Here is a 26990-nt window from a genome sequence, read left to right on the forward strand (position 1 = left end):
CATTTTCACACTTATTTCACTTTATTAAGATGCTTATATACACCATCTTATTTAGACATCACAGTACTTATTTCTAGACAGGTGCACACATACATTTACTTTACAGACTAACCTGAAGGTTAGAACCAACAGCTTCCAAATTCAGAGACAGAAGCCTTACCTCTGCTCCACGTCTACTGCCTTCACCACTTTTCCCTAAGAAGAAACCTGTGGTATTAAGGTTTTTTTTTCTGCTTTGACTTTAACCTCTGTTTGAAATTTGATGAATGAGACCCTTCCCTTGAGAACCTAGAGGGAAGATAATGGTTTGGAGGCCTGGGTTCTAACCACTGCACCAGTCTTAGAATTTTAAAAAAGATTCTCATCTCCCAAGTAGGATCAGAACTCACAACAATGAGATGCTGAGGCAAAAAGTTTTAGCCCTACTCCATCGGTAACCTCTAAAATTTTGTTTTATTTTTACTTTACTTTTAAAATAAGTAAAGCTAATTAAGCTTAATAAGTGAAGCTAATTAAGAACAGCTGAAATTAATTAAGGCAGACAGTAAGGTTAATTAAGATTGATAAGCAGGCAGTCTCTTCTCTGCTCTTTGAGAGTTGCCAGTTAAGGCTGAAAGGACCCTAAATGGCAACTTGCTGGCCGCTTTATCCTCTGGAAGGCAGGGATGGTAGCTACTAACTCTAGTGGACTCTTTCAGTTGCTTAATTCAGTGCTTGACACAGAGTAAGTGCTCAGTAAGTATGGTTGATTGACTTTTGATGGAGTGAAGCCTGTCCCTTAATAATAATAATAATAATATATGTGTTTAGCACTGTGTGCCACACAATGCTGCTGTTTGCCAAATGATAAACATTGCTTCCGGGTTATAGGCCACCACTACTGTTGCTACTGCTTTGGTTTTCATAGTAAAAGTCTGTAGCTCTTTTTTATGGTATTTTTAAGCAATTACTGGCCCGCCCTGTACTAAGTGCTGAGGTAGTTACCATATTATTATTATTATTCTTAGTGTAAAGTCTAGAGGCTATCCCTTGATTCTACATTTTCTTTCTCACAATTTCCAGCTGCCAGCAGTGACATCTTTTAACAACATCTCCAAGTCATGAGAAGCTTCATGGCATTGATTACAATACAGGCTTAGCTCTTTATTTTCCAAGGTCAGGTTCACACCATGTTTTACTATTCTATTTTCAGCTTCACCTTCCTTGGATTTCCATAGTCTCTGTATCCTCCTAGAAGACACATTCATCCTAAATTGACTTGGTTTATTCAGAGGTAAATCTTCAACCACTTTGACAGTAGGCAGTGAGCTGTCACTGTTCAGAACTGAGGTACATCCTGGGTCCTTTTCATCTGAAGGGACGTGGAAGACGATGTGATGACCTTGAGGTGGGTTTTGGCACATTCACTGAATAAAGGCTGAACAGCTGTTTAGTCTGCTAATAATAATTGTAATATTTGTTAAGCGCTTACCAAGCACCATTCCAAGCACTGGGGTAGCTACAAGGTAATGAGGTTGGATATAGAGTCCATACTACATGGAGCTCACAGTCTTAATCTTCGTTTTACAGATGAGGTAACTGAGGCACAGAGAAGTGCAGTGAGCAGACACGTGGCATCTCGGTCCATCCTCTGCATGCTAAAGCTGGAAATCTGTTCTACGGTGAGTCCTGAGGGGCCTTGGGTGGCATGTCTCAACCCCAGAGCATTCTAGGAGGGGAGACCAGAGAACCCCACAGCAGATTTGCTATGTGGCCTCAGGGGAGTCACAGGCCCGCAGACAAGGTGGCCAGTAGAATGACCATTTGTCCAATCTGATCCCTAACCTAATCGGATTCACAGCCGAACCAGCCGGCACTGTACGTGTCAATACCGAATGCCTTCCTGTCCACCATTTTATATTCCCTGACCAGCATTCCTCCACTCCTTTATTTTGATTACTGAGTTCCATGGCTCAGAAGTGGTGCCCGTGCTTCTGTTGACTAGAGAGGGGAACACCACTGGAGAAAATCGCTAGATTCAGGTGGACTTCCGAGAAGCAGCGTGGCCTTGTGGAAAGAGCCCAGGCCTGGGAGGCAGAAGACCTGAGTTCCAAACCAGATTCCACCAAATGCCCGCTGGGTGACCTTGGGCAAGTTGCTCCACTTCACTGGGGCTTGGTACTCCTATTCTCCCTCCTATTTAGGCTGTGAATCCCAAAGGAGATAGACAGGGACATGTCCAAACTAATTTACTTGTATTTACCCCAGCACTTAGAATGGTGTTGAACACATAGTAAGTGCTTAACAAATAGCATAAAAAAAGTATTCCATGAGACATGTGACACCCCAGGCATCAGTGCTTAGTACAGTGCTTAGCACATAGTAAGTGCTTAACAAATATCATTATTATTATCTGTCGGTACAAGATTTGCAAGGGCAATTGAGTAACCACCCTAGTGGCCAACTTTAAAGCTGCCTTGTCTTTCCTTCTTGTCTCCTCTGCCCCCCCAATCCCTTCCCTGCCATTTTCCCCTGGCTCCTGGGTTAAGAGCCCCCCAAAGTTGGCCTCCTCTACGTACTTCTTACACGAACAGTCCTCTCCCAGAAGCTGAACTGGACAGAAGCAGTGAGGAGAGAAGCACACGACCTAGTGGAAAGGGTCCAGACCTGGAAGTCAGAGGACCTGGGTTCCAAGTCTGGTTCCACCGCCCACTGCTGTGTGACCCTGGGCAAGTTGCTTCACTTCTCTGGACCTGAGTCACAAGTTGCTTCACTTGAGTCACCTCATTGTAAAACTGGGGATCAAGAGTGTGAGCCCTATGTGGGACAGAGACCGTGCCCAACCCGACTGTCTTGTGTCCACCACGGTGCCCAGCACAAAGCCTTGTACAAAGAAAGCATTTAACAAATTCCATTAAAAAGGGAACAAAAAACCAAAAGGAGAGGCAGAGTGGAGGGAACAATGGGGCTTGAGGACTGGGGAGGCCTCAGGGAAGAGCTTGAGTTCATTCCTTGAGTCATTGATTGATTGATTCATTCTTATTTATTGAATATCCTCCTGAGTGCAAAACAATGTACTAAGATGTGGGGAAGAGCTAGATGAGAATTAGACCTGCTCTTCAAGGAGTATTTGAATGAGATGCAGGTGTTTGTTTTTCCAGATCCTTTTAACACTGAGCAGCTGCAAATCTTCTTCTCCTTAATGGCCTCTGCCTCTTCTTTCCCTGCTCTTTCAGCCCTACTCCTAGAAACCCAATCTTTCCTCTAGGTGCCCTTCAGTGGGGCAAGTGGCACTGACCTCTAAAGGACCAGAGGCTTCTCAGCCTTTCCATACCCTACACAGAGCCCACGATTCAGGTTGAATTCTTAGAAGCATTGTGGCCTTGGTGGAAAGAGCTTGGGTCTGCGAGTCAGGACCTGAATTCCAATCCCAGCTCTGCCAAACACCTGTTGTGTGGCAAGCCACTCTATTTCTCTGGGCTTCAGTTTTTCTGTTCTCCCTCCTACTTAGACTGTGAGTCCCTTATGGGATAGAGCTTGGGTCCCACCTAATTCACTTGTATCTACCCCAGCACTTAGCATGATGTGGAGCACATAGTAAGCACTTAACAAATAGCATTAAAAAAAGTGTTGTGTGAGACATGTGACACATAGGCATCAGGTCTTAGTACAGAGCTTGGCACATAGTAAGCTTTTAACAAATATTATTATTGTCTGTTGGTCCAAGATCTGCAAGAGCCATCAGTGGCCTCCTTACTGACCAGCCTTAAAGTTGACTTGTCCTTCCTTCCTGTCTTTCCTCTGGCTCCCTGACTTTTCCCTCCTCTCTCCCCAGGCTCCTGGATAAAGAGTCCCCCAGTGTTGGCTTCCTCTACCTACTTCTTACACCAACAGTCCTTCCCCGGAAGCTGAACGGGACAGAAGCAGGGAGGAGAGAAGCAGCGTGGCCTAGTGGGAAGGGCCCAGGCCCTGGAGTCAGAGGACCTGGGTTCCAACTCTGACTCCATCACCCATCTGCTGTGTGACCCTGGGTAAGTTGCTTCACTTCTCTGGACCTCAATCACTTCATTTGTAAAATGGGGGGATTTTAGACTGTGAGCCCACTGTTGGGCAGGAACTGTCTCTATCTTGCCGAATTGTACGTTCCAAGTGCTTAGTACAGTGCTCTGCACACAATAAACACTCAATAAATACAATTGAATGAATGAATGAACGAATGCGGGACAGGGACCGTGTCCAACCCGACTATCTTGTATTCACCGTGGGTCCCGCACAGTGGCTGGCACATAGAAAGCACTTAACAGATATCATTAAAAAGGAAACAAAAAAACAAAGAGAAGAGAGTGTAGGGAACATTGGGGACTGGGGAGGCCTCAGTGAAGAGCTTGTGTTCATTCATTGATTAATTCATTCTTATTTATTGACTATCCTCCTGGGTGCAAAGCACTGTACTAAGCTCTGGGAAACACCTGGTTGAGAATTAGACCCCATCCTCATAGAGTAAGTGAATTAATTAATTCATTCTTATTTCTTGACTATCCTTCTGGGTACAAAGCACTGTATTAAACTCTGGGAAAGCCTTGGATGAAAATGAGACCCATCCTCAAGGAGTAAATGAATGGGTTGCAAGTGTGTATAATTAAGGCTGTTTTTCCAGATCCTTTTAATGATAGGCAGGTGCAAATCCTCTTCTCCTTAATAGCCTTCTGCCTCTTCCTTCCCTGATTCCGCAGCCCCCCCCCCCCTCCTCCCCCCCTCCCCGGAAACCCAGTCTCTATATTAGGTGCCCTACAATGAGGCAAGTGGAAGTGCCCCTTTAAAGCCCCAGGGGCTGTGTGCCTTTCTTTTTCTTATGTAGGGTCAGTGGACTATACTTGCCATATGTTGTAGAGAGATGGAGTGTGTTTGTCTGGGGGTTTGGTGAGCAGTGCCTGAGATGCTCCCTATGGTTAGCTGGTTAGCTTATCTTTGGTTCAGCTGGGGTAGTTGATGACTTGGTAGTTGATGAATTAGATTAAAGTCCCCCCAAAGTTGGCTTTCTTTGGTTACTTCTCTGGTGGTGCTGAGGAGGGTAGGACAAATGGTTTGGTTTTCATGGGTCAGGAATGTCTTGTCTTGCTGTTTTTGGGGGGCTACTGAAGGTTGTTCTAATTGATGTTGCCTATATTAGTGATAGGGTGGCTTGTGAGGGAGTTGATTTTACAGGGATGAGTCAGCATGATTAAGGTGTTTAGGGTGGGGATATTGGTGACTTTATTGATTATGGTGATTGAGGGTATTGAGGAATGGGCTGGTCTCAAGGGTTTGAATTTGAGGGGTGGGAAGGGGATACCCAGATCCAGATAATGATAGTATATAAGTGTTTAGTATATGCCAAGCATTGTTCTGAGTGCTGGGGGTGATACAAGGTAATCAGGTTGGACACAATTCTTGTCCCATGTGTCTCATTCTTAATCCCCATCTTTACAGATGAGGTAATGGGGCACAGAGAGGTAAAGTGACTTGCCCAAGATGACACAGCAGGCAAGTGGCAGAGTTGGGATTAGAACCCATGACCTTCTGACTCCAAGAATGAGTCCTACATTAATGAGGTGTTGGTAGTGGAGCGGGCTGATGGTGGTAAGGAGAATGTATTTGATATTCTTGACTTGTCCATACTGTTGATGTGATGATGGTATTTGTTAAGCACTTACTGTGTGTTCTGAGTGCTGGAGTAGGTACAAGATAATCAGATTGGACTCTGATGTGTGTAGTTAATGGTGTTTGTAGCCCAGTCTCTGATTTGGCTACAGTACTCATGCCCTAGAGGGGCAGGGAATGCCACAGACAATGCAGGTTTTGGTTTGGCTGACTGGGAGATGAGTCTGGGATCTAGGAAGGGAAATGTCTGATTTGTTTGAAACAAAAAAATCTCTAGAGAGGAGAAAGTTGGGGGGTTGTGATGCTATTAAGTCTGTTTTTAGGGGGAATGATTGGTGCTCAGGGTTTTGGTGTGGGGGAGAAAGGGATGGGGCAGAAATGATGGGGTGCATGGGGGTGCATGCTCACTATCTGTCTTTGTGTGTCTGTGTCTGTGTGTGTCTGTCATTGAGCCCTCTCCCTGTACTCTTGCCAGCCCCTAACTAGCTAGTATTTCCCACTCAACCATAAAGTTGTCAAAGCCGGTAATCTTATCCAACCTCGACAAGTGCTCATGCCTCTGATATGTGCTAGAAGGTGAGGGACTGTTTCTGCAAGACTTGTGCCGCCCCCCACCTTTCCAATTATTTCAAAGGAGATGCATTTACAGCCCTCATCGACTGGAAACCTCCACCCTACCATCCTCGCTGGATTCAGAGTTGTGGGTCAGTTCCGGAAGCGCGTCGGTATCGGAGAGTCAGAGTGTAAGTCCTCTGGGGCAGGAATCAAGACCCGCCGATGGGAGAGGAGTGGAGTGATGGTACTGTCACGTGCCCCTCTGGGGCGGGATTGCGCCGACCTCAGCTGGTGGTCTGAGGACTCTCTCTGGGCTTCCCAATTCCTGAACCCCAAGATACAAGTCGCCTATTTCTCCCCATGGGATTCGAGTCCCCTAAAAGCCCGATGAGTTGGGGTTCAGTAGCCACCCAGTGGAGTAGACTGTAAACCCGTTGGGGTCAGGGAATGTCTGTTGTGCTCTCCCAAGTGCTTGTATAGTGCTCTGTGCTCAAATACGCCGCACTGAGCCAGAACACCACAAACACAAGTGCCGCCGTAGTAGCAGAAGCTGAGTCGCCGTTAGTATTCACTGAGAACTTAGATGCGAAGCATCCTACCGAGCACCTGGGAGACTGAGTTACCAAGTGCAAATCTCTCCTTGAGGTGGAATCTAGTCTACAGAATAGACTATGACCTCCGCCCACTCGTCGTGGTTCCTACTTAAATGGGCGTAACACTCATATTACCGTCTGTCTTCCCCACTAGACCATAAGCTCATAGTAGACAGGCAATCTGTCGATGGTTATATATCGTTCTGCGGTGCCGGATAAATACGATTGACTAAAGTGGGTGTCCTTAGCAACTGAGCCCTCTCATCCCCGTCCTGATCTTAATACAGTGCTCTGTCAAATAGTGTTTGATAAAAAGTCTTGCTATATTAATGCAACACTGCCACTTTTCGTTCTGTGTATTGATTTACTTTTTGATCTACTCGTCCCGTCGATTCACGTTTATCAGGGGTTCAACATGTTCAGTTTGGTGTACTGATCTTGTCTATGCCCTTCTACCTGTGAGTAAGTCAATTTTAATGTCTGTCACGTAGACCGGAAGCTTCTTGAGAGCAGAGGCCTCGTGGGCTATGTATGCTGAACTCTGAAGCATTTGTACCATGTCATTGCAAAGTCGATGCTTCCCCTTTTAGACTGTGAGCCTGTTGTGGGTAGGTCATATATGTTAAAGTGTTCTATTGTACTATACCGGGGTCTTAGTTGAGTGTTCTGCACACGGTAAGAGCTCAAATACAATGGGCTGTCTGACTGACTGACTTAGATTGTAAGCTCCAAATGGGCAGGGGCTGTGTCTCCTAAATCTGTCTTGCCAAAGAGGGTGCTTTTAAAGGAATGTGGTCTCACTCAACTCAGGCCAAACTTAGGGGCAGGTGCCCCAATCTCTTTCTACTGGTGGCGGAGTGGAAGAGGAGCAGGGGTGAAGGACCAGATTGGTACTGGGTAAGTGTTCAGGGTCTTGGATGCCTGAGAGAAAAGGCAGAAGCCCAGTTTGTTTCTGCCCCCTGGAGAAGTCTCCCAGACAGGCCTGCTCACAGGTAAGACCCTGGGGAATTGGGGGGTGCATGGCTGTGTTGGGGATGGGGTCTCCAAGGGCTGAGACTCTGGGGGAAACCCAGAGTGCGTGAGGTGACCTGCTTTGGAGTGACAAAGCCAGTCGGAGCCTCCCCTGCAAGGCGTGTGAATGGCAGCTGCTCTGTTCTATATGAGGAGTTTTCTCTCCTTTCTCTCTGTCTCCTCTTTTTCTCATTCTCTGACTTTGGGTGTCAGGGCATAGTCCAGCTGCAAATGGGGCTGGGCCTGGGCTCAGCATCCTCTGCCACAAACGGGGGCAGAGTGAGATTACCCTCAGACCTTACAAGGTTTATCCTTAGGGCCAAGGAAGGAGCCTGAGCCCCAGGTGCATCACGGGAGACCCGGCCTCCGGACCATCCCCGCCTCTCTAAGGACATCTTGGTGTGGACACGACTGGACAGGACTGGACAGGATGGTGAGTTTTATGCCTTAAACCTGGGGCTATCTGAGTTCTGTTTTGGCCAAGTGGGAGGAATTGAGGAAACGATGGTCTTTATTGAGCACTGAAGTCTAGACCACTTTGAGAAGTGCTTTAGAGAGTATAGTGAAAGGAACCTTATCCCTCGCTACACATACACACACAATCCATTGCATCCTTATAGTCAACAAACCAGAGCAGTGACCCAGTCGCTCTGGGCTCAGTAGTGACCCCTGACCGGGCTCCTACCCACCATACAACTTCCTGCTCCCCGGCTGGAAGACTGGGCTCCCCGTTGTCGACCCAACTGAGCCTTCCCCACCCCCAACTGCGACTGGCCGGCACTCGCCATGTGCGGGCAGGGGCACACCTCTTCAGCCAACCAACAGTCACATCCATCCCCAGGAAGCCACAGCGCAGCCCCGAACCGGACCACCAGGGCCCACAGACAGTGGAAGAAGGACCGGCTACTCACCGGATGCCATGGACACTGATAAATTGCGCCGGCCCACTGAGAGGAAATTTGTTGACACGAGGCTGCTGCCCCCGGCCCCCTTCCCGCCCCCTAGCCTGCAACTGTATCCCCTCCTTCCAGACAGTGCCATTTCCTTTGGGAGGTTAAGGGTCAAACTCTGCATCATGGGTGCCAAATCAATCCCTTGCAACTCCAGGAGGGGATGGAGGTGTGTGCGTGTGTGTGTGCCTCATGCGTGAGAGCGAGGGCCGGGACCAGAGCAGGGTCAGAGGGGCCGCCCCTCTTGGGCCGGGTAAAGGGTTATGGAAACAGGGGTCTCGAGTTTGGGGCCGGTACTCCGTGGGTGGATCCGAGCGGGTGTGACGTCGCACCGGGGCCCTTAATTCTATAGTCAGTGCGACATCCTCCTTGCCTGTTCTGCCCTGTGGGAGTTTCCTGCCTAACTCAGGCTTCAAGAGTACAGACTCCCTTTCCCGTCCAGGGGGGTGCCCCTGGGAGGGCGGGCATAGGGACAGATTGAGTAAAGGGTGTGTGTGTGTCTGTATGTATGTGTGACTACTCTGTGTCTTCCATCCCTCCTGGATGTGCAGAAAGAGGGGTGGAGAGGACTAACAGCAAATGCTCGAGTGGGAAGATGCAAAGTGGTTTTCCCCCATCCTACCAACAGAAATGGCACGGTCTGGTCCCCTTCTCTCCCCTTCCTCTCCTCCTCCCCTCTCTGTCCCCTTGGCAGCCTGGGATCTGTAAGCCCAAATGTCTCTGTTAGGAATAAAATGCATACGTTCTTCATCACTCTTGAGCCACTGGCAATTGACCCCGCTCCACGGAAGGGTTAGAATTAGGGGGAACCAGCTGTGTACTCAAAGAAGGTGGATGGCACCAGCTTCTAACTTGCAGAGTGACAACCTAGCACCCTCCCAACCTCCAGATCTCATTCCTTTTGGCTCACACGGGCAGGGTAAGGGGTCTTGTGAGTTGAAGGAAGGGGCGTGATGACACACTCTTTTTCTTCTTGCCTCTCTCCCTATCCAGCCTCAAGGTCTCTAGAGGAATGTGGCTCCCATGGGCTGGAGGGTTTCAGATTTCTCCCTGCCCCTGTCGACTCTGGTGGGCAGAGCTAGCGTGGATGGCAGGACCCTCTAAGCCCAAGAGAGAGGGAGGGGGCAGCATGAGTTAGAGAGGGGCAGGGGCTCAGATTGGAGGTTGTCCCAGGTTCCACTACCCAGCCAGTTTAGTGAATTAATCTGTCATATTGGAGTGATTTAAGTGACTTGCTGTGTGACTTACTGGTGTGCCTCAATCTCTCTGGGTCTCTGCTTCCCCTCCCCTTTTCTAGTAATAACAAACACAATAATTGTGGTATTAAGTGCTTAAGTGCCAGGATGTCCATCATTTATTTATATTCGTGTCTGTATCCCCCTCTAGTCTGTAAACTCCTGGTGGGCAAGGAATGTGTCTACTAACTCGGTTTTTATTTGCAGTAATAGTAATAATAATTGTGGTATTTGTTAAGCAGTTAGCATGTCAGGCACTGCAGCAAGAGCTTGGTTAAAGACACAGCAATTGGGATTGGACACAGTTCCTGTCCCATACAGGGCCCCCAGTCTCCATCCCCATTTTACAGATGAGGCAACTGAGGGCCAAATAAGTTGTCATCTGCCTAAGATCACACAGAAGACAAGTGGCAGAGTTGGGATTAATTGGGGTATTTATGTGCCCACAACGTGCCAGGCATTATACAAACCGATGGGAGGGGTGTAAGGGGGGAAACACAAGTAATTCAGTTTAGACACAGTACCTGTTGCAGATGGGACTCTCTGTTTTAACTGCCAATTTACAAATGAGAAAAGACACAGGGGAAGTGACTTGCCCAAGGTCACACAGCAGCCAAGGGTTAGAGTTGGGATTAGTACCCCTGACCTGATTCCCGGGCCAGTGACAGGGAATTTTCAACCAAGCACACACAGGGAATGGAGACAGGGAACAGGGAATGGAATCTCCCCGAAACAGCTCAAAAACACAAGTACACACCCATGCAGAGATAGCGCTCAAGGGCACACATGTGAGGGCATGTACTCTCACAAATGCACTTGTGCCTCAGATATCCTGCTTATCTGTAATTTTCTTTTATTATCTGCCTCCCTCACTAGCCTCTAAGATGCTCCAAGGCAGGGATCTTGTCTACCAGATCCGTTGAACTCTCCCAAGTTTTGTTAATTGGTCTGCATAAAATTCATTTGTTAATTTTTATTGAGCACTTACTGTGAGCAGAGCACTTAACTAAGTGCTTGGGAGATACAATATAGTAGTAAAGAGAGACAATTCCTGCCCACCATGGGCTCACAGTGTGTGTGTGGGCGGGGGGGGGAGGGCATACATTAATACAAGCAAAAATACATCAATATATATCAATAAAATTATATACTTAAGTGCTGTGGGGAGAGGGGGAAAGAGCAAAGTTGAGCAAGTCATGGTGATAAACAAAGGAGTGGGAGCTGAGGAATAGTGGGGCTTAGTCTGGGAAGGCCTCTTGGAGGAGGTGCATCTTCAGTAGGGCTTTGAAGGGAGGAAGAGCGATTGGCAGATCTGAGGAGGGAGGCCTAAATCAAGTGAATCCATCCGTCATTTTGAAGCAGGGTAGAATGTGGGCCAGGGGATGGGTGACAAATCAGGGGAGATGGAGGCATGGGGGCAAGGTGTCAGAGAGCTTTAAAGCCAATAGTGAGGAGTTTTTGTTTGATACGGAGAAGGATAGGCAACCACTGAAGATTTTTGAGTAGGGGACTGACATGTCCAGAATGTTTCTGTAAAAAAATAAACCCTATTGTTTATTCTCCCATGTGGCTTCTTTGGCAAGGTCCAGTCTGTGGAGCCCAACCTTCCTCCTCTAAATAACAAGGCAGGGTAAGGAGAGAGAGGACAAAAATCTGTTGAGAAACCAGCTGGCTCCCATCCCCACCTGCATAATGATAATTGTGGTGGCATTTATTAAATGCCCAATATGTGCCCAACACTGTACCAAGCCCTAGGTAAATTCAGGAGTATCAGGTAAGGTGCAGTCCCTGTCCCTCATGGAACTCACAGTATAAAAAGAAGGGGGAAGAGGTATTGAATTATGATTTTATTATTATTAAGGGCATTAGTTAAGCACTGATTATGTACCAGACAATGTACCAGGATGTGGGGTGGAAGTAAGCAAATCAAACTGGACACAGTCCTTGTCCCACTTGGAGCTAATACCATGACTTTGGATTACTTTTTTTTTCCAATTTTGAATGGCAAAATAATCCCTATTATAGTCACTTTTTTGAATGCTGGTATTTCTGGAGGCTGCAGAGAGTCTATCCAAATCTCTGTGAAAGTGTTATAATTGTTACAAAATCACGATAAGCTCACAGTCAATCAATGGTATCAAATACTCTTACTGTGTGCAGACCGCTGCACGAACCACTTGAGACAGTCCAATATGTCTTAATTGGAAGACAGGTTCCTGCTCACAATGAGTTTACAGTCTAGATGGGGAGATGGACATTAATATAAATAATTAATTTAATTAATAATTTAATATATTAATAAATTAATATAATATAAATATAAATAGAGAGGGAAATAATAGAATGGAAGCATAATTGATGACTTGATGATACTGTTCGCAAGGAGAAAGCTTTTCACATTCTCACGTGGCAGATGGAGAGATGGGGTTGGGAGTTATTAATATTGATGTGGGAGCTGAAGCCATGTCATTATTGTTATTCTAATGGCATTTAAATGCTAAGCAGTGTGGCCTAATGGAGAGAGTCTGGGCCCGGGGGTCAGAAGGATCTGGCTTCCGATCCCGGCTCTGCCACTTGTCTGCTGTGTGACCTTGAGCAAGTCACTTCACTTCCCTCTATCTCAGTCACCTCATTTTAAAAATGGGGATAAGGACTGTCAGCCTCACATGGGACTTGGACTTTATGCAACCTGATTAGCTTGTATCTACTTCTGTGCTTAAAACAGTGCATGGTGCATGGTAAGCACTAAACAAATACCATTACAACTACAAAGCTAAATGCAGGGGTAATAATAATAATGTTGGTATTTGTTAAGCGCTTACTATGTGCAGAGCACTGTTCTAAGCGCTGGGGTAGATACAGGGTGATCAGGTTGTCCCACGCGGGGCTCACAATTTTAATCCCTATTGTACAGATGAGAAAACTGAGGCACAGAGAAGTTAAGTGAGTTGCCCACCGTCACACAGCTGACAAGTGGCGGAGCCGGGATTTGAACCCATGACCTCTGACTCCCAAGCCCTTGCTCTTTCCACTGAGCCACGCTGCTTACTGGGTAATCCAGTTCTGTATTCCTTGCCCTCCACGAACTTAAAATAGGGATTATGATTGTGAGCCCCATGTGGGACAAGAACTTTATCCAACCTGATCAGCTCATATCTGCCCCAGCACTTAAAACAGTGCCTGGCACATAGTAAGGGGCTTGACAAATACCACTGGAAAAGAAAAAATATTGAGAAATGCTACAAACATCTGGGTAAGCTCATTGTGGGCCCGGAACATGTCTACCAACTCTGTTGTATTGTTCTCTCCCATGCACTTAGTCCAGTGCTCAATACACAGTAAGCACTCAGTAAGTACCACTGATTGACTCTAGACCATCTTTCTAAGCTGTAAGCTTGTGGGCAAGAAACACGTCTACCGACTCTGTTCTATTGTCCTCTCCCAAGCTCTTAGTCCACTGCTCTGCACACATTAAATGCCCAAAAAATTCCATCGATCTGATTGCTCAAGTGGTTAAAGTCTGGGGGAATTGTGAGTCTGTTGGACTCCCCCGAGTGGCGCTCATAACTGATTAATTCACCAGAAGAGTTTACGCATCTTCACCTGGTCGCCTGCTCCGTGAACCTGATGCCAAAGGACTTTTCCTGATGTTCATGGCTTGTTCGCTGCAGAGTCAGTGCCTGTTTGACTTGAGAAAACTGATGTTTTCCAACCCGGCTTCTGTCAGCAGAAGCGTCCAAAGCGGCAGAATCGAATTACCCATTGACCTGCTAAGTGCAGTGCAGGGGGGAAATTAACTGGCATGATTCATTAGCTGGATGGGTGGTTCCAGTGTTGCACCTCTCCCACGAGACCGAGGTTCCTCTTCCCCGTCTTCAGAGGAGGCATTGATGGTGAGTTCCAAGACCCCTGCTTCTGGGCCCAGTTGGCTCTAAGCCCTGGGAGGAGGAAAGCCCCACAGATCCCCTCCTCCAGAACTCTGCAGGTTGGGGCTGGGTGACCAAGGGGAGAATCCTCCTGGCTACTGCTCTCTCTGCAGTTGCAGCTCATCTCAACTCTTCACCCTTGAAGTTTATCCCCCTGCACTTGGGCGGTCACATCAATTCCCAAATGCACACCACCATTGAAAGATGAAGTTCCGTAATTCACTCCCACTCAAAGGAGTGTGTGTGTGTCCTTGTATGCATGAAAGATGGGGTTAGCTTTGGGGAGAGTAATGAGGAGGGGACTGCTATAGTCAGCAGGAAAGTTGGTTCTGGACTCCTGAACTGGGGCTCAGTGCAGGGAGCTGGCTTGGGCTTGGCCAACTGAACAGACATGCAGCCCCGCACACCCCTGTCAACAACTGGGGACCCCCTCCACGTGTGATAGTGATAGCTCCTATCAAATTGGGGACCCCCTCCGTGTCCACCACATTGCATTTCCCAACTCTAATCCTCGTGGAGAGATGGAGCCAGGAACTGTGCCTCCATCTCTAAGGGAAAGTGTTGGTTGTGGTTGGTGAATATGTTTGTTTGAATTACCATACTTCCAAATTCATCTCTGGAGGAGGAGAAGAGAGAGGAGGGGGCTGCCACCCCCCAGCACAGAGGCTGGTACTGGAAATGGGAACTGGGACTCTGTGCAGGGAACTGGTTCTTTCTGATGCGACTGTGGAACAGAGAAGACCCGGGGCCCTTAATTCTCTAGATGGATCAAACGTCCCAGTACCCTCAGTCCTGTCTGCAGACTCATCTTGCATATCTTCAGACTCGGAGAAGGGGCATTTGTGGCCTTGACAGTGGTGGCTTCTGGGGGTTGGGGGAGGGAGAAGACTAGTGTCAGGAGTAGGACAGGGTGACATTAGCATGTCACCCCTCTTCCTCTTTGAGGATCAGAGCTGTGTGTACTTGAGTTCTAGAGCAGGAGTGCAGGAACTGAATCCTGTCCAGTCTTTCATTGTTCTGCGTATCCAGTCCCAGGAGAATGACTAACGGACTTGGGAATATGAAGATGGGGTTAGTTAAGGGTTTTGAGCTGCAGGATGTAGTAGTCTACTTAATAATAATAATAATAATAATAATGATACTTAAAGTATTCCATGTGGGGCTCACAGTCTTAATCCCCATTTTACAGATGAGGCAACTGAGGCACAGAGAAGTTAAGTGACTTGCCCAAGGTCACACAGCAGACAAGTGGTAGAGATGGGATTAGAACCCACATCCTCTGACTCTCAAGTCCTTGCTGTTTCCACTAAGCCATACTGCTTGGGAGATAATAATAATGATGGTATATGTTAAGCACTCACTGTTTGCTAAGCACTGTTCTAAGTTCTGGGATAGATACATGGTAATTGAGTTGTCCCACGTGGGCTCACACTTAATCCTCATTTTACAGATGAGGTATCTGAGGCACAGAGAAGTTACGTGACTTGCCTAAAGTCACACAGGTGACAAGTGGCAGAGCCGGGCTTAGAACCCGCGACCTCTAACTCCCAAGCCCGTGCTCTTTCCACTAAGCCAGGATGGCATAGCTGCAATTGTCAAATCTCACCTCTACTGGGCAATCCACATTTCAGGAAGACTCATGTTTGTAACCTAGATGATTTTCACCACCCAATATCTTTCTTTCTATCAGACAGATGGCTCTCCTGGAGTCTGAAGCGTCCAACAGATGTGATTCTTAGTGGGTGACGGAGGGTAGGATGGGGAGACTTGGGCCTCCATAGTCAGTCACTCAGGCGAGTCTTCTGGGATCAGATCTCATAATGCTAGATCTCACAACGCCAGACTTGATGAAGTGCTTACTGTGTGCGAAGCACTGCACAGAGCGCTTGGGAGGGTACAATAGGACATACATTCCCTGCCCACAACCACAAGGCCTAATGGCAAGAGCACGGGCTTGGGAGACAGAGGATGTGGATTCTAATCCCATCTCTGCCACTTATCTGCTGTGTGACCTTGGGCAAGTCATTTAACTTGTCTGTTCCTCAGTTCCCTCATCTGTAAATTGGGGATTAAGACCGTGAGCCCCACGTAGGATGATCAGATCACCTCGCATCTACCCTGGCACTTAGAACAGTGCTTGGCACATAGTAAGTGCTTAACAAATAGCATAATGACTCAGTATCGTACTCCTCCAGCACTTCCTATAGTTCTCAGCACACAGTCCACGGTCAATAATCACCAGTATGTTTTCACCTCGTTCTTTCCTTAGTGGCTAGAGCACGGGCCTGGGAGCTTAAAGGTAAAGGGTTCTAATTCTAGCTTGGCCACTTGTCTGCTGTGTGGCCTTGGGCAAGTCATTTCACTCCTCTGTGCCTTAGTTAACTAATTTACTTAATGGGTCTTGAGACTGTGAACTCCACGTGGGACAAGGACTGTGTCCAACCCATTTTTTTTAATATCTACCCCAATCGTACAGTGCCAGGCATAATTTAAGCGCTAAAGAAATACCACAATTATTTATTATTATTATTGTTATTAATACCTTCAACTACCCCCTCTATGTTCACACCCACTACACTTCTGTACACAGAGTGCATAGTTTACAGATATGCACATAAATGCTGCAGGGCAAATAGCAGATATCTAAAGGTTACAGATACAAGGGTGTTGATGATGCAGAAGGACGAAGAAGCTGGAGGGGGGTGGAAGGAGAGCTTAATCAGAGGAGGCCTGTTGGAGGAGTCGAGACCCTAATAATGCTTTGAAGCAAGGGAGAGTGGTGGTCCGGCCTACGTGGAGAGGGAGGGAGTTCCAGGCCAGGGGGAGGCCGTGGAAGGGGAGTCAGAGGCGAACTAGGGGAGACGGAGGGAGGTAAGGAGGGAGCCGGCGCTGTTGGAGCAAAGGGCCACCAGGTGGCGATAGAGAGGCGCGGCCGCCCGGAATCACCATGTAGGAGAGAAGCAGCGCCGCCTTGTGGCTCCATCCCGGGCCTGCGCGTCAGAAGGACCTGGCTCCTCAACCGGCCCCCGCCCACTTGTCTTCTGGGTGACCTTGGGCAAGTCGGTTCGCTTCTCTCCGCCTCAGTTACCTCATCTCTAAAATGGGGGTTAAGACACGTGAGTCCCATGTGGGACGTGGACTGCGTCCAAACTGATGGGCTTCTTCCTATCCCAGTGCTTAGTAAAGTGCCTGGCACATAGTGCCTCACGAACACCCTAAAAAAGATGAGTGCCACCCGGGGGTGATAGAGTGGGGAGGCCTCACACAACAATAGTTAGTTTCACTGTGGGACTATTGAGAAGGGTAGCCTTCCAGGCTAATACCTGTTGCCACCAGGCAGCGATAGGCACAGATGCCCAGAATTCCTATTTGTGCCTCCAGGCAGGCTGCTGCTCTCAGCCCCGAGGGTGGTTCTGGTTCCAGGGATCAGAAGCAGTTGCTCAGTGCTTCTCCTCGACCTCGAGGATCATCTCTCTTATGCTGTGGGCAGACTCACCTCCCAGATTTTCGTGTGTGTGTGTGTGTGTAATGGGAGGAAGAAGAGTGATGAGGCAGATGCCACTCATGGGAGAACAGGGGCCTGGGCTCTGTGCAGGAAGCTAGTTCTGTCTTATTTGCCTGGGACTGAGAAGACCCAGGGCCCTTAATTCCATAGATGGGTCAAGCCTATCTGGGACACTCTCTGGAGAAGGGACCCTTTCTCTGTGGCCGTGGAAATGACAAGAGACACTTCCTTCCTGCAATTAATCAGTGGTGTTTACTGAGTGCTTACTATGTGGAGAGCACTGTACTACCTGGTGAGGAGAGTGCAGTACAACAAAATTAACAGACATGTCACTGCAACCCTGACTCACCACCTTAACAGATCTGTCCCCACTTTTCTGTTCTCCTTCCCTTACACCTTCAGGATATGCTTATCTCCCACATACTACCAGAGTTCCCTTTCAATCTTATAGGTCCAGCATCAGTTGAAGGGGGAGGACCCAATTAATGCAATACAGGTAAGGTAAGGATCTAAGTAGGATATATACCTAATTGTTGTGGGATGCATAGTTCAGTGCTTGGTGGGTGTTCCTAAGTGCATAGGTGAGTTGAAAGGGTAAATAAACTGTGTGTGTTTGTATGGGGTGGAATTGGGTGTGGGGAGGATGTGCGTTTTAGTCAGGGAAGGTTTAATGAAGAAGAAACAATTTCAGAAGGCCTCTTAAAGTTTTGGGAGGCCACTAGCATGTCCACTATGAAGGTAGGAGGCTGTGTTGGGATGAGTTGGGATGGATGGGGTCCACATGAGACACGATGAGCAGGCTGGATCTTGCAGGAGCTTCCTAAACTCAACTCAGAGCCATCTGGAGGTGGATGGCTAAGGGGTCCTGGTGATGGGAAGAGAGGGACCAGCCACTTTGCCTCCCAGAAGCTTCTTGTACTACCTGGCTGTGGAGACTGGTCTTTAGGGCAGGTGCAGAGGAGTTGAGTTTCCATCTCTAAGGGAAGGTGATGGGGGCATATGTAGGTGATTAAAGGTTATGGCAGGAGAGGAAAGAGGTGGTAAGCAGAGGGGCCCATCACTCTCATCACTGAGGCTGGTTCTACAAACTGGGGCTAAGACTCTGTAGAGGGAACTGGTTCTGTCGGGCTTGACCGTGGGGCTGAGAAGATTCAGGACCCTTAATTCTATAGATGAGTTAATCTTTCCTGAACCCACAGTCCTGTCCACAGGGTCAGCATGCACATTTTAGTCCCTCCAGAGCTGGACTCCTCAGTGACTGCCTCTGAGAGAGTTGGGCTGGTGCAGGGGGTTGGGGGGCAGACTAGGGTTAAGAGTGAAGCTGGCTACATGCTTTCTGGCTTGCTAGCTGGCAGAGCTTCTAGGTCAGGTAATTTCCCTAATGACCTCCCTGCAGGACTGTTCTGGGATGGGGCAGGTGGTGGTGGTGGTAATCATCCCTCACCTATCCTGACCTCATGCCCTTGTTGTGGGTGGGAGGATGCATAGTGTCACTTAGTGGAAAGAACATGGGCTTGGGAGTCAGAGGATGTGGGTTCGGATCTCTGCCCCGCCACTTGTCTGCTGTGTGACCTTGGGCAAGTCATTTAACTTCCCTGGGCCTCAGTTCACTCATCTGTAAAATGGAGATTAAGATTGTGAGCCCCACAATGGACAACCTGAATACACTGTATCTATCCAAGTGCTTAGAACAGTGTTTGGCACATAGTAATTGCTTAAAAAATACCATAATAATTATATTATTATCATTAGTGGGGTGAAGAGTCTAATAATCCATCTCAGATGGCTCCTGTGCCACTCCAACTGCCTCTCTCTGTAGCTGTGGAAGTTCTCGGAGACACTACTCTCTTGCAATCAATCAATGGTATTTATTGAGTGCTTAGTATGTGCAGGATACTGTACTAAAGTGCTTCAGAGAGTACAATGCAACGGAACTAGCAGACACATTCCCTGCAGCTCTGACGCACCACCTCAGTACATCTGTCCTCACTTTTCTGCTCTCGTTATGGTGTCTCCCTTCCTAATACCTTCAGATGTGCTTGCCCTCTCCATGCTCCAAGAATCCCCTTTCAATCTTAGAGGTCCACCATCAGTTTTATGGGGTAGACCCAAATGATAAAATACAGATAAGGGGAGGAACTGAGTATAAGGGTGTGTACCTAATTCCTGTGCTGTGAATATTTCAGTGCTTAGTGGGTTGGACTATGTGCATGGGTGAGCTGGAAGGGTAAACAAAGTGAGTGTGTATGTGTAGGTCACTCTTTCCATTCTCTTTTCCCAGGGAAGAAACCCTGTTGTGATTGGTGGCTTCTGGCAATATAGTGCTAGGTGGAGGATCATCAGACCCATCAGTGTATCCACCCCATTCTTCTCTGAGAAGAGTTGAGTGGGCTCTATGTGAGCCATGAGGGGTGAGGGTGGTGAGGACAAAGTAGCCATTGTATTGGAAAGTGAATTATTCCTTACATAGCTGCTGGACATCCAGTCCCTTGAGGAAGAGCCATCATCATCACTTAACAAATACCATTATTATTATTATCATTAAATAGAGGAAATAGAGGTCTTAGTTGGGGAAGACCTCTTGGAGAAGATGTGACTTTAGGAGGTCTCTGAAGGTGGGGAGAGTTGTGGTCTGTCTCCTTTGAAGGGCCAGTTTGGCCTGCCTGTTCCTTGGGCCCAGTGTCAGTGTGCTGGCAGTAGGGGCTGGGAGGAGGGAACTGAGCCAAGATTGGAAGGTAGGGTGGGGGTCAAGACAGAGATGAGACCCACTGGAAAGCTGTTTGGAATTTGTGTTTCTAAGGACAAACCCTTTCATAATAATAATGATGGTATTTTTTAAGTGATTACTATGTCAGGAGGTGCTATATTTAGCAGTGGGTGAACATAAACCAATTGGGTTGGACGCAGTCCCTGATGGATCTGAGCTTACAGTCTCAATCCCCACTTTACAGATGAGGTAACTGAGTCACAGAGAAGTGAAGTGCCCAGGGTTACATAACAGATAAAGGGCAGGGCTGGGACCAGAACACATGACCTTCGTGTCAGAGATGCTTTCCCCCTAACCTAAACTTTTCCCCTGGCGTATCCTTTTCCCTGGCTTAACCTATTCTTCTGACTTAAACTTTTCTCCTGGTCCAACCTTTTCCCCAGGCTTAAGCTGTTCAACTAACATATCCTTTTTGCATATCCTAACCTTTTCGCCTAGCTTAACCTTTTCCCCTGGCCAAACATTTTCCCCACTCCTAACCTTTTCCCCTAACCTAACATTTTCCCCTAACCTAACCATTTCCCCCGGTCTAACTTTTCCCCGTAGCCTAAAACTTTTCCAGTAACCTAACCTTTTTCCCTAGCCTAATGTTTACCCTTAGCCTAACCTTTCCCCTGGCCTATCCTTTCCCCCTAGCCTAACCATTTCCCATGACCTAACCTTTCCCCCTAATCTGACCATTTCCCATAGCCCCTAGCCTAACCTTTCCCATAACCTAACCTTTTCCCCTAACCTAACCTTTACCCCTAGTGTGGCCTTTTCCCCTAACCCATCTACTTCCCAAAGCCTAAACCTTTCCCTTAGACTAACCTTTCCCCCTAAACTAACCTTTACACCTAGCTGGACCTTTCCCGTAGCCTAGCCTTTCCCCTTGCCTAACTTTCCCCTGCCTAACCTTTTCCACCAGCCTAACCTTTTCACTGACTTAAAGTTTTCCCTTAGCCTAACCTTTTCCCCTCACCTAACCTTTTCCCTTGGCCTATCCTTTTCCCCTGACCTAACCTTTCCCTTAGCCTAACCTTTCCCCTTAGACTAACCTTTTCCCTTGGCCTATCCTTTTCCCCTGACCTAACCTTTTCCACTCACCTAAACTTTTCCCCTCACCTAACCTTTTCCCCTGCCTAACCTTTCCCATAACCTAACCTTTTCCCCCAGCCTAACCTTTATCCCTAACCCAATGACTTCCCATAGCCTAAACCTTTTCCCCTAATCTAATCTTTACCCCTAGTCTAGCCTTTTCCTCCAGCCTAAACTTTCCCCTAACCCAGTGACTTCCCATAGCCTAAACCTTTCCCCTAGCCTAATCTTTTCCACCAGCCTAACCTTTTCCCTGAATTAAAGTTTTTCCATGGCCTAACCTTTTACCCTGGGCTAATCTATTCCCTGACCTAACCTTTTCCCCTGACCTAAACTTTTCCCTTAGCCTAACCTTTTCCCATAGCCAAATATTTTCCCCTAACCTAACCTTTTCCCCTAATCTAACCTTTTCCCTTAACCTAACCATTTCCCCTAGCCAACCTTTCTCCTAGCCTAAAACTTTTTCAGTAACCTAACCTTTTCCCTTAGCCTAATGTTTACCCATAGCCTAACCTCTCCCTTAGCCCAGTCTTTCCACCGGCCTATCCTTTTTCCCTAGCCTAACCTTTTTCCCTTGGCCTATCCTTCCCCTGACCTAACCTTTTCCCCTGAACTAACCTTTTCCCCTGAACTATCCTTTTCCCCTGACTTAACCTTTTCACTTAGCCTAACCTTTTCCCTTAACATATCCTTTTCCCCCGGCCAAATATTTTCCCCAGTCCTAACCTTTCCCCCTAATCTAACCATTTCCCATAACCTAACCTTTCTCCTTAGCCTAACCTTTTTCCATAAACTATTCTTATCCCCTGCCTAACCTTACCCATAACCTAACCTTTCCTCTAGCCTAATTTTTTCCCCTAAACTAACCTTTTCCCTTAGTCTAGCCTTTTCCCCCAGTCTAACCTTTCCCTTAACCCATCTATTTCCCATAGCCTACACCTTTCCTCTTGCCTAACCTTTTCCCCTAAACTAACCTTTCACCTAGCTGAACCTTTTCCTGTAGCCTTACCTTTTCCACCAACCTAACCTATACCCTAAACTAAACTTTCCCTTGGCTAACCTTTTCCCTTAGCCTAACTGTTTCCCCTATCTTAACCTTTTCCCCTAGCCTAACTTCTTCCCCTAACCTAACCACTTCCCATAGCCTAAACCTTTTCCCCTAAACTAACCTGTACACCTAACCTAAACTTTCCCCTCGCTTAACCTTTTTTCCAAACCTAAGCATTTCCCATAAACTAGCCTTTTCCCCAAACCTAAGCATTTCCCATAAACTAGCCTTTTCCCCAAACTTAAGCATTTCCCATAAACTAGCCTTTTCCCCTAGCCTAACCTTTTCCCCTAGCCTAACCTTTTCCCCAGCCTAATGTTTTCCCTTAGCCTAACCTTTCCCCAGCCTAATCTTTCCCCTGGCCTAACCTTTTCCCCTAGCCTAACCCTTTCCCTTGGCCTAACCTTTTCTTCTGCCTAACCTTTTCCCCTAGCCTAACCCTTTCCCTTGGCCTAACCTTTTCTCCTGCCTAACCTTTTCCCATAGCCTATCTCTTTTATACAATCTTATTTATTAAGCACTTATTATGTGCAGAGCACTGTACTAAGTGCATGGGACAGTATGATACAACAATAAACAGACACATTCCCAGCCCACAACAAGCTTACAGTCTAGAGACTGCATGGGAAATGTAGGCTGCTCTGCACACAGTAAGTGCTCAATAAATACGAATGAATGAATGAGGTCAGACTACAATTGGGAACTCGGGCCCCCAGTCGGTCAATCGTATTTATTGAGCACTTACTGAGTGCAGAGAACTGTTCTAAGTGCCTGGAAGAGTACAGTATTATAATATAGCCCACACATTCCCCACCCGCAATGAGCCTACAGTCTAGAGGCAGAGGGATCCTTGTTGATGATGTTTGAAAACCTCCAGGGGCTCTGCCTGTCCCCCGACCTTATCAGAAGCAGTGTGACATAGTGGATAGAGCATGGATCTCTGAGTCAGAAAGTCATGGGTTCTAATCCCAGCTCCGCCATTTGTTTGTTATGTGACCTCGGGCAAGTCACTTCACTTCTCTGGGCCTCAGTTGCCTCATCTGTAAAGTGGGGATTGAGTCTGTGAGCGCCACATGGAGCTCTGTCCAATTAAATTTGCTTGTACCCACCTCAGCGCTTAGTATAGTGCCTGGTATACAGTAAGTGCTTTACAAATACCATTATTATTATTATCAAGGGCGAACAACAGGGTTTAGCCGGGTCTCTCCCTCTGAAACGTCTCTCCCTTACCTGTCGGTCTCCCCCCTCAGCTCTGCCACCCCACCTGCGACTCCTCCCACAACTGTCTGTGTCTCCCCCAGGTATAATCTGCTGCCCAGAATCATTGAAGCCAAGTACCTAGATGCCATGGATGCAGAGCACTATGTGTGAACATGTGCCGGCCCAGCTTAGCAGTACCCTGGCCTCCCTGGCCCCGGGCTCTTCCTGCCTCCAGCCCAGGCATGGCACCTCGGAGAGTTGTGGGCACTGCCAGGCGCGGAAGTCCAATTCTGGCTGGCCCCGGCAGGCCTCTGGGATTCCACCGGACCCCAAGACCCTCAAAAGTCCAGGCTTCCGGACCCCTAGGGATCTGGCCATCAGGCCACCACACCTCCAGCCATACCCATTGTCAACCTGATTAAGCCTGGGCTGCTTGGGGGCTGGACCTCGGGATTCTTCCCTTCCCCTGCCACACTCCTTCCCCAGTACAGAAGTCGGGGTCCCACTCGTCCCCTAGAGCAGGTATGAGCTGAAGGTCACCCCGAATTATTAAAGTCCCACAGCCAGAAGTGTCGAGGCCCAGCAAGACAGCCTGCCCCCCCGACTCTGGCCAGGAGTAGGGCTTCCCTTGTTCGGGCCATCACGCTCCAACCATGCCAAGGCCGGCATTCATTCATTCATTCATTCAATAGTATTTATTGAGCGCTTACTATGTGCAGAGCACTGTACTAAGCGCTTGGGATGAACAAGTCGGCAACAGATAGAGACGGTCCCTGGCGTTTGACGGGCTTACAGTCTAATCGGGGGAGACGGACAGACGAGAACAATGGCACTAAACAGCGTCAAGAGGAAGAACATCTCATAAAAACAATGGCAACTAAATAGAATCGAGGCGATGTACAATTCATTAACGAAATAAATAGGGTAACGAAAATATATACAGTCGAGCGGACGAGTACAGTGCTGTGGGGATGGGAAGGGAGAGGTGGAGGAGCAGAGGGAAAAGGGGAAAATGAGGCTTTAGCTGCGGAGAGGTAAAGGGGGGATGGCAGAGGGAGTAGAGGGGGAAGAGGAGCTCAGTCTGGGAACGCCTCTTGGAGGAGGTGAGTTTTAAGTAGGGTTTTGAAGAGGGAAAGAGAATCAGTTTGGCGGAGGTGAGGAGGGAGGGCGTTCCAGGACCGCGGGAGGACGTGACCCAGGGGTCGACGGCGGGATAGGCGAGACCGAGGGACGGCGAGGAGGTGGGCGGCAGAGGAGCGGAGCGTGCGGGGTGGGCGGTAGAAAGAGAGAAGGGAGGAGAGGTAGGAAGGGGCAAGGTGATGGAGAGCCTCGAAGCCTAGAGTGAGGAGTTTTTGTTCGGAGCGGAGGTCGATAGGCAACCACTGGAGTTGTTTAAGAAGGGGAGTGACATGCCCAGATCGTTTCTGCAGGAAGATGAGCCGGGCAGCGGAGTGAAGAATAGACCGGAGCGGGGCGAGAGAGGAGGAAGGGAGGTCAGAGAGAAGGCTGACACGGTAGTCTAGCCGGGATATAACGAGAGCCCGTAATAGTAAGGTAGCCGTCTGGGTGGAGAGGAAAGGGCGGATCTTGGCGATATTGTAGAGGTGAAACCGGCAGGTCTCGGTAACGGATAGGATGTGTGGGGTGAACGAGAGGGACGAGTCAAGGATGACACCGAGATTGCGGGCCTGCGGGACGGGAAGGTTGGTCGTGCCATCCACGGTGATAGAGAAGTCTGGGAGAGGACCGGGTTTGGGAGGGAAGATGAGGAGCTCAGTCTTGCTCATGTTGAGTTTTAGGTGGCGGGGCGACATGCAGGTGGAGACGTCCCGGAGGCAGGAGGAGATGCGAGCCTGAAGGGAGGGGGAGAGGACAGGGGCGGAGATGTAGATCTGCGTGTCATCTGCGTAGAGATGGTAGTCAAAGCCGTGAGAGCGGATGAGTTCACCGAGGGATGGGTGTAAATGGAGAACAGAAGAGGGCCAAGAACTGACCCTTGAGGAACTCCAACAGTTAAAGGATGGGAGGGGGAGGAGGCTCCAGCGAAGGAGACCGAGAATGATCGGCCAGAGAGGTAAGAGGAGAACCAGGAGAGGACAGAGTCCGTGAAGCCAAGGTGAGATAAGGTATGGAGGAGGGGATGGTCGACAGTGTCAAAGGCGGCACATACCTGGTACCCGGGTCACAGATGAACAGACATATCTGGGTGTGTGCCAGAGTGGGCCAGCCTGCTGGAGCATGGCCAGCCTGCTGGAGAGAGTCCTGGCCCTCTGCCCCCTCAGAGACAGGCCTTTTTGCCCCCAGAGATCTGCACCCTGCTGCAGATCTGGGGTTCTCTCACTTCTCTTTCCACCTTCAATCTCCAGATCCAGGCCCTCCTAACTGCCCAGCTGGTCCCCTCCTCGGGATCCTTTCTGCCTGGTCACTAACCGTGGGGGTGGCATTTTTCATACCCCTAGACCCAGCACCCTCTGCATTAGCCAGGAATGGGTTTGGGGTGGGAAGTGTCAGTGCCTACAGCAGGGGGGGATTTCCTCTCCTCTGACAGGATCAGATTCCACACTCCCCCAGCTTTGAGAAGACTTAGGGCACTGTCTGTCCCTTAGGGAGAGGGAAGACTGGGAGTTGCTGACTGTGTCCCCCAGCCCCTCACCCAGGTATTTTGGAGAGTGGAGGGAGAAGCCCTAAGGGTCGAGTTTGGCTCTGTCATGGACTTTTCTCGGGGGCTACAGCGGGGTGGGGAATTGAAGTCTCCAGGGGCTGCAGCCCCTCCCCAGCTAGTGCTTTAAATTTGGGGGATCATCCCAGTGGCGCAGAGAAAACAGGCAAACAGGCAAGAGTCCCACAAAGCCCAGGATTGGAGTTAACGGGGGAGGTGTAGGGGCTGGAGGGGAAGGAGAGCCACTGAAGCCAGGACTGGGTTGCGGGGGCTGGGAGGGTGTCTCTCAGTGGCCAGCCCAGGGTGGGCCAGGGGACTTGGGCTCAAATGCTTCCCCTAGAGCCAGGTACTGTTCCAGGGCCTCCCAGTCAGGACTCGGGCCAGTGGCATCCGGACCCCCCCCCCCACTGGATGGTGGTAGCTGGGCATAACCTCTGTCTCTGGGGTTGGGAGTCATAGAGGGAAAGAGAGCAGGTCTTGAGGCTCTGGGGGACAGGGGGAGCTCCTGTCATTGCAGCGGGGGTATATCCCAATATTCTCATCCCTTCTGGACCCACACCCTATCTGCACATCACCCAGCACTGCCCCCAGCCCCTTATGCCCTGTGGCCAGGCTCCATGCACAGAGGCCCTGCCCACCTCTTGCTCCCAAGCAGGCCTGGGGAAGGGGCCTGAGGGGTCTCCGCTCTCCTCAACCCCCCACCCTTACCCCACATACCCTCCCAACCACCAACCCCCACAAGGGCCTTGGGGCCAGAGATGTTTCAGGGAGATGGTTGATGCGTATTTTTTTTTGATAAAAGAGTGCCAAGAACCCCCAAATTCCTTGATTGTCTAAGGGAAGAA

General features: G+C 48.8%; 2 long non-coding RNA genes across 2 annotated transcripts; both read left to right on the forward strand.

Moving 5' to 3' along the window:
- The first annotated feature begins 1192 nt into the window (after window positions 1–1192).
- LOC114808705 lies at window positions 1193–3922 on the forward strand. The gene is made up of 3 exons (XR_003756510.1): window positions 1193–1273; window positions 1570–1661; window positions 3815–3922. It is a non-coding gene; the product is annotated as an uncharacterized LOC114808705 (long non-coding RNA).
- A 47-nt stretch (window positions 3923–3969) lies between these two features.
- On the forward strand, window positions 3970–9245 carry LOC114808699. Its single transcript, XR_003756509.2, has 3 exons — window positions 3970–4010; window positions 8096–8211; window positions 8620–9245. It is a non-coding gene; the product is annotated as an uncharacterized LOC114808699 (long non-coding RNA).
- Window positions 9246–26990: the final 17745 nt, after the last annotated feature.

Source organism: Ornithorhynchus anatinus, chromosome 2 (genome assembly GCF_004115215.2).
Source record: "Ornithorhynchus anatinus isolate Pmale09 chromosome 2, mOrnAna1.pri.v4, whole genome shotgun sequence".
Classification (NCBI taxonomy): domain Eukaryota; kingdom Metazoa; phylum Chordata; class Mammalia; order Monotremata; family Ornithorhynchidae; genus Ornithorhynchus; species Ornithorhynchus anatinus.